The following is a 5,452-nucleotide window of genomic DNA, read 5'->3' on the forward strand; positions in this document are numbered from 1 at the left end:
ATCAAAGACCATTGTGTTGTATCTTCTCTTTATATGAGTAAATAAATGAATGAGGCCTTCTGGGGTTCTGATAGGTATAAAGAAGACTACTATGATTCCAATGCTACGGTTTTCAGTGAAGAGTGTGCAATCAGACATATTTTATTGAAATAACCAAGTACAATGAGGGTAGAAAATTGGAATGACAGAAAACATAAAAAAAGCAGAGATTTTTAAAAGAGATACAGGACAGCATAGAAAAGATAGTCAAAGGCATTGTAATAGTGTTGTATGATGACAGATGGTGACTACACTTGTGGTGAGCATAGAATAATGTATGGAGATGGTGAAAACCTGAAACGAATGTAACACTGAGTGCCAGCTGTATGCAAATAAAAAAATTAAATCATTTTCATGAAAACAATGAAAAGAGGGGCAAAAATTTGAAAAATGATTTTCAAAAAGAGTGAAGATGAGGCTAAGACATGCTCTTGACCTTGAGGGCAACAGCATTTGGAAGAGTCTTCCCCATTTTGAGAAAACTCAGATGAATCAATGTCAGGAAAGAATCAGTTTTAACTAAAGCAAAGAGCTGTAATGAATTTTCAATACATAATTTTCTGACAGGATAATTCTTTCCTGTGAAACAGAGCATATAGAAAACAGGGAAGAAGCCTGGAAGCAAAATAGATTATACTGAAAATAAGAATTAGGAAAAAGACAAATGATAAAAGACTAAGTTAAGAAAACTATAGTCTGACAGGGACCTAGTGAAAAGAATTTTTAGTTTATAGTTTAGTGTTTTGAAGGATAATCTAGAAAGATACTTCTAGAGTCAAAAGCTGCTTCCTTTATTTATCAGAATTAAATATGGAAATGTCTTAAAAAGTAAAAGAAAAATATATGTTATGTTAACACTAATCACACTAAAGCTTTGCTGGTTATATCAAGATAATGAAAAATGGATTTTATTTATTATTTATTTTGTACACATTTAAAAAAAGCAACTTGTACACTTGTAACTTTTAAAATTGAACACTTTCACTTTCCAGTGAAACAATAGAAAATTTAAAAATAAACAGGAACAAAATTACAATAGAGAATGTCAATTCCAAATAAGGTCCTACAGGTTCTGCTGAATCTCCCATTGAGTGGCAGGGTTTAAGTCATCATTAGGAGAGAGTTTTATTTTAAAAGTGTCATCTTAAACTGCAAGGATGTCCATTAAACATGCCAAAGGAGAAGCCATGGTGTCAAAATGCCCACTTAATCCACCCAAAGGACTCAAACCCACCCTTTGCTGACCTTCTAAATCCCATTTTTCTGAGTTTTTTTCTTCTTTTTTTTAAACAAGAGAAAGTAGACAAGTACATATTGGTAAATGCTGAGTATCCATATTCACATAAAGACACAGTGTAATCTCTGAGCCCAACATAGATAGAAAGGAGGATAAAAGCTAGAATTCTATGCACTACTACAGTGGGGCCTAGTACCCTCCAGCTTCCAGCGGAGCTAAGGGTGCAGAAAGGTTTCCTTTTTTCCCACAGAGCCCAGTGGTGTTGATGTCATAAAGTTTTTGTTGAGACAGGAAGGATAAAAATGAATTTGGAACAGAAAAGGGTAGGGATTCTTTTCCTGCTGTATTCTGCTCAAGATATTTCCCCCTGAATTAAGATGAGAATCATGGTATAAAGGGAGAGAAAAGAGCCTTCAAAAAACAGGGTGAATGAGTACAAGAGGAGGATGGAAAAAAAGAGATGCAACTTGCTGCCAGGGACTGGAGAAAATTTTAAAAAAGAAGGTTGGAATCCATCAGTGTTCCATTAGTCTTCTTCTTCATCCTCCTCCCCTTCCTCCCCCTCAACATCATCTTCATCTTCTTCACCTTCATCCTCATCTCCTTCTTCATCAGTATCTTCCAATCCTTCTTCATCATCATCTTTTATCATCTTCTCCTTCTCCTTCTTCATCATATGGGGAATTTGCATATGGGCAACCAAGTAGTACTGCAGTGGATTTGGCCAAATATCATCGTTGACGACCTCTCCTAACTCATCTGCACTTGCATCAGAATAGTCAGTAAACCAAGTGCAGAAGCTCTCTGGTTCCCTGCACTGTCTCTTCCAGCTGGCTTTATTCTGCATTTAACTTGAATGTTTCCTCAAATTCTTTCCCCCTTAATATTTCTTGCAGAGCTGGTTTAATGTTCACAAATCCTTTAGTTTACTTTGGAAGCTCTTTATCTCATCTTCTATTCTGAATGAGAGCCTTGTTGGATAAAGTATTCTTGGCTACATGTTGTTCTCATTTAGGACCCTGAATATATCCTGCCAGCCCTTTCTGGCCTGCCAGTCTCTATGCAGAGGTCTGCTGTTAATCTAATATTCTCCCCGTATAAGTTAAGGATCTCTTGTCTCTCGCTGCTTTAAGGATTTTCTCTTTATCTTTGGAATTTGCAAGTTTCATTATTAAATATCGAGTGCTGGATGATTTTTAATGATTTGGGGGGAGGAGAACCTCTATATCTCCTGAATCTGAATGCCTATTTCCCTCCCCAGATTAGGGAAGTTCTCAGCTATGATTTGTTCAAATAGGTTTTCTGTCCCTCTGTCCCTCTGTGTTTTCTGTAACCCCAGTTATACTTAGACTCTTCCTTCTGAGGCTATCATTTATTTCCCTTAACCTTTCCTTATGATCTCTTAATTGTCTCTCTCTTTTTTCCTCAGCTTCCTTCCTTGCCATCAACTTGTCTTCTAGGCCGCTCACTCTTTCTTCCACCTCATTAACCCTAGTCACTAGGACCTCCAGTTTGGATTGCATCTCATTTAATATATTTTTAATTTTGACCTGATTAGATCTAAATTCTGCAGTAATAAAGTCTTTAGAGTCTTTTGTGATTTTTTTCCAGAGCCACCAGTAACTTTATAATTGTGCTTCTGAATTGGCTTTCTGACATTGAATTGTAATACATATTCTGTAACTCTGTGGCAGAGAGTACTGATCCCGTCTTTTGTGGTGAATTCTTCCTTCTAGTAATTTTTCTCAGTGCAGAGTGGCTGTATGAGTGGGCTGACTCAAGAATATCAACCATGACCTAAGTAAATTTCACCCCAGATGATTCTGACGAGGTCAGAGATCAGAAAATGAAAATAAGATCAGAACAATAAAATAAAAGGACCACTAAAGTGAAAAATGAATTTTAAAATGAAGTAGTAAAAATAAAAGGCCAAGAATCCCAAAGAAGAAATAAAAAAAGAAAAAAAAAGAAGAGAAAAAAACAAAGTAAAGAGGAAAAAATAGAAAAAAAAATAAAATAAAAGAAAGAAAGGGAGGGGACTGGGAGATGGTGGTGGTGAAGAAGTTGTAGTGGAGGGAGAATGTAGTCTACCTGAGACATGAGCAGATTTCACCAAAGAAGACATACACATGGCCAACAAGCACATGAGAAAATGCTCCGCATCACTTGCTAATAGGGAAATACAAATCAAAACCACAATGAGATACCACCTCACACCAGTGAGAATGGGGAATTAACAAGACAGGAAACAACAAATGTTGGAGAGGATGTGGAGAAAGGGGAACCCTCTTGCAGTGTTAGGAATGTGAACTGGTGCAGCCACTCTGGAAAACTGTGTGGAGGTTCTTCAAGGAGTTGAAAATATAGCTACCCTATGACCCAGAAATTGCACTACTGGGGATTTACCCCAAAGATATAGATGCAGTGAAAGACCGAGACACCTGCACCCCGATGTTTATAGCAGCAATGTCCACAATAGCTAAACTGTGGAAGGAGCCTTGGTGTCCATTGAAAGATGAATGGATAAAGAAAATGTGGTCTATGTATACAATGGAATATTACTCAGCCATTAGAAACGATGAATACCCACCATTTGTTTTGACGCAGATGGAACTGGAGGGTATTATGCTGAGTAAAGTAAGTCAGTTGGAGGACAGTCATTATATGGTTTCACTTATACAAGGAATTTAAAAAATAGTGAAACGGATTATAGGAGAAAGGAGAGAAAATGATTGGAAAAAGTTAGGGTGACAAAGCATGAGACTCTTAACTCTGGGAAATGAACAAGAGGAAGTGGAAGGGAGGTGGCTGGGGGGATGGAGAGACTGGGTGATGGGCACTGAGGGAGGCATTTGATGGGATGAGCACTGGGTGTTATACTATATGTTGGCAAATCGAACTTCAATTTAAAAAATGTATATATAGGGCAGCCCCAGTGGCCCAGCGGTTTGGCGCCACCTTCAGCCTGGGGTGTGATCCTGGAGACCCAGGATTGAGTCCCACGTCAGACTCCCTGCACAGAGCCTGCTTCTCCCTCTGCCTATGTCTCTGCCTCTTTCTCTCTCTGTGTCTGTCATGAATAAATAAATAAAATCTTTAAAATATATATACATAAAAATATATGCATTAAAATATATATTTTATATTTATATATAAAATCTATATGTATATTTATATATGCATGTGTATATATACATGTATATGTATATATACATTAAAACATGTATATATGTGTATATATATACATGTATGTATATGTACATGTATATATACACACAAAAAAAAATCCTTTACAGATTGCCATTTGATTTCAGTGGACTTTGAAGATGGATCACCATTCTCTTTCAGATGAAATTTTTGGAGAGAACTTTATTTTCGAAGGAAGAGTTTTCATCAAAATAAAAATCTATCCTGTAAGCTAATTTAATATCTTCAAATTCTGTCACTCAACTCTTGTCAGTTAATGCAGCGCCTCTTCATCCTCTTCCCAAGCAGTGCTGACACTTGTGGATGGTTGACAGATGTTGTTACCCAAAAATTGGGGATTTTGGCGATCAATTCTGATCTCTTCTGAAAAAAAAATGGTTGGCGGAGTTTGTTATATTTCTGTTCTACTTTCAAAATCTCCTCACTGGCTTTTTCATTAAGTCTGTCTATTTCATTTTGTACTTCATCAATATGTTCAATTGCTTCTTGCTGTTCTTTTTCTCCTTTTGACAAATGCTGAAAGATCAATGTCTCTTCTGGCTTGGGGGCAGGAGGTAGCCTTGGTTTCTTTGAGGCGTGAGTGAGGACATGCTGTGAGGAAACTCCACAAAACCAGGAGAGCGAAAAGTAGATTTTAGTGTAAATTTCATCTGCTGATGACATAAAGATCAATTCAAAATTATAAAAGAGTAAAAGGGTCAACTCATCAGTATATAGTAATTCTTGACTTTTATATACCTAATCACAGATTTGTGGACACATGAGGGAAACAAAACAAAAACAAAAACAAACCTTACACCTTAGAAGAGAAACAGAAAAAAAAAAAGCCAATTATGTCAGAAAATTTCAACTTTTATTTCAATATTATATAGACAAATGGTCACCAAATTAGTAAGATATAGAAGACTTGAACAAAATTATCAACTAACTAGAAATGACTTATATTATAAAACACTTCCAACAACAACC

At 36.4% G+C, this 5,452-nt stretch overlaps 1 pseudogene; it reads right to left on the minus strand.

Moving 5' to 3' along the window:
* Positions 1 to 1,802: 1,802 nt before the first annotated feature.
* Positions 1,803 to 5,146, minus strand: LOC144289935 (protein SET-like; annotated as a pseudogene).
* Positions 5,147 to 5,452: the final 306 nt, after the last annotated feature.

Source organism: Canis aureus, chromosome 2, assembly GCF_053574225.1.
Source record: "Canis aureus isolate CA01 chromosome 2, VMU_Caureus_v.1.0, whole genome shotgun sequence".
Lineage (NCBI taxonomy): Eukaryota > Metazoa > Chordata > Mammalia > Carnivora > Canidae > Canis > Canis aureus.